The sequence below is a fragment of the Montipora foliosa genome, chromosome 3 (genome assembly GCF_036669935.1).
Source record: "Montipora foliosa isolate CH-2021 chromosome 3, ASM3666993v2, whole genome shotgun sequence".
NCBI lineage: Eukaryota > Metazoa > Cnidaria > Anthozoa > Scleractinia > Acroporidae > Montipora > Montipora foliosa.
This window is the reverse complement of record NC_090871.1, coordinates 41,197,048-41,199,547: the sequence shown is the minus strand read 5'-3', so window position 1 is coordinate 41,199,547 and position 2,500 is coordinate 41,197,048. Positions and strand designations below refer to the sequence as shown.

General features: G+C 38.8%; 1 pseudogene; it reads left to right on the top strand.

Annotated features, from left to right (window-relative positions):
• Positions 1 to 1,370: 1,370 nt before the first annotated feature.
• On the top strand, positions 1,371 to 2,489 carry LOC137995857 (uncharacterized; annotated as a pseudogene).
• Positions 2,490 to 2,500: the final 11 nt, after the last annotated feature.

Here is a 2,500-nt window from a genome sequence, read left to right as displayed (position 1 = left end):
TTAGGGTTACCCTACCTGCTTGTAAACAGGGCCTTAGTCGTTACGATTATGAAATATTTTTTCGCATCTAACCTTGTACTAGCAGAGGTAACGTCTTTTAAATGGCTTCTCTTTTTATACGGTTCTCTCAGGAAAACGCGTAGTTTCGTAATAGCCCTTTTCACGGTTAGTTTTTTCTCATTTTCATTACAATGTAATCTAACGTGGGTGCGAGGCAATTTCGGGTTAAAACTCCAAAATAGCCCGAAATTGCTTTACATGGTAGATTACATTGTAATGCAAATGAGAAAAACTAACCGTGAAAAGGGCGATTGGTCAATTTCGATCCAAACTAATAACTGGGTTTAGTTTATGAGGCGATTCTCAAAGAATTTTTAATTAGTTTCAACCTTGATCTTTGGAAGATCATGAAGTTATTGTTTCTCCTCACCTGTTATTGTGCGTCCTGATTTTTATCTCAATCAGCTCGAAGTCCATCTTTTGATATCAGGTTTCACGGCTCGTGGAGCATTCCAATTCAGTGCAAGTTTTGTTGAACGTCTCTTAAAAGAAAATATTTTGTCATCGTAAGTACTTAAACCGCAGAGATGATTATAGTTTTGGTCATCATGGAACATTCGGTTATTACGAACAAAGAAGTGCACATGGTACACGGCAAAATAAATAAAAACGACGAGGCTTCACACACCACTAGTAATGCAAAGAAGAAATCTCTTAAAACTTCAAATTACTTTTCCAAACAAGATGGCAAACCTTCTTTATCTGGTAAGTAAACTCCGCATAATTTCTGCTATTTTGTTCTGAATCTGTTTTAATTAAATCATTTATAAAATTTGTGAATTCCAGTCACTTTTTCATGTGACATAGTTTTAAAAATATTGGTCTAATGATGTTTCCTATTTAAAAGAGTCTCCACCCAAAAAAAAGTGCGAAACAATTAACTCCACCAGTAAAGTATAGAAGCTACAATATCCAGTCAAGAATCGCAGTCTCCTCCAATCCAACGACAAGTTGAACAGTCGGCAGCCAGCCAGACTATAGGAATCAATACTTGCAACCTACAGGAATCAACTATTGCAACCTACAGATTTCACTGACTTTCCAAAAAAGCATTGTGGCAAACAGATTCACACATTTTCAATCCAAGTGGTTTTCGGAATTTCCCTGGCTGCACTATAATGAGCAAAGCGATTCTGTCTGTGTTTCATTTGCATGTAACAAAATGAAAAATCAAATCTTTCAGCTGCCAGAAGTAAGGAAGTCTTCTTTATTTCTAAAGGGTTTTCAAACTGGAAAAAGTGTCTGAATGCCACAAAATAGCCATTGACTATGAAACAAACCTTTCCAGAACTTTCCAAAATGTATGGGAAATGTCCAGTGATGCCGCAAAAAGGACAATGGAGTCTAGCCGTACATGCTTCATCAAAGTCATAGAATGTTTGCAGTATCTTGCCCGGCACGGACAGGCTATGCAGGGTGACAGCGATGATGACTTTATTCAGTTACTTAAAGTAAGAGGGAAAGAGCAGCCTCTTCTTTTAAAATGGTTAGAGAGGAAAGAAGACAGACACACCTCAGACGGTATTCAAAATGAAATAATTGCCATCATGGCGAATCATGTCATCTGCGATCTGGTATAGAAAATCAGGGGTGGCTTTTTCTCTATCATATGCTACGAGTACACAGATATCAGTAACAAGGAACAACAACTAAGAATCTGCAGTCGATGGGTTGACAAGGAGTTAGAGGCCCACGAAGATTTGTTCGGATTTTACAATGTACCTGACCCTCGGCGCGAAGACTATAGTGTCGGCTATAAAAGATGTGTTATTAAAACTACAGTTATCATAAGATAATTATGATGGAGCCAGCAACATGATGGGACATAAAACTGGTGTGGCGAGAATAATCCAGGACCTCCAACCAAAGGCTTATCCTTCTCACTGTCATAGACACTCACTCAGCTTAAGTGTAAAGGACACCACGAAAAACTGCACAGTAAAAGAAATCGTTTCCCTCATAAAGTTCAAAACGAGAAAATCCCCGAGGAAAAAAAAAATAAAAAGGAAACCTAGAGGGCCCTGAATCTGAAGCCAAGGGCATACTTGGCCTTTGCGCTACTAAATGGACATTACGCGCAAGCCTTTTTCAACGAATCCTAGACGATTACGCAGCTCTTCTTCAAGAGTGACCATTTCGATACACGTAGAAGGATCACTGGATGCCAAGCGCAAATGAACACTTTTGACTTCTTCTTCGCGATGAATTTAGGACAGCGGCTGTTTTCTCACACTGCTAACTAATCAAGAACCTTACAGCAAACAAAGATGCCAGCTCTAAGTGGCAAACGAGTAGCTTGTCGTACAAAAGACGATCTGCAGAAGATAGGAGACAATACGAGCTTCATATCATTTTATGATCTATTTTTACTGAAACGTAAAAGCTCTCCTTCCAAGACAGGACCGATGTTATCAATGCCCTTTACCTAATTTACTCAATT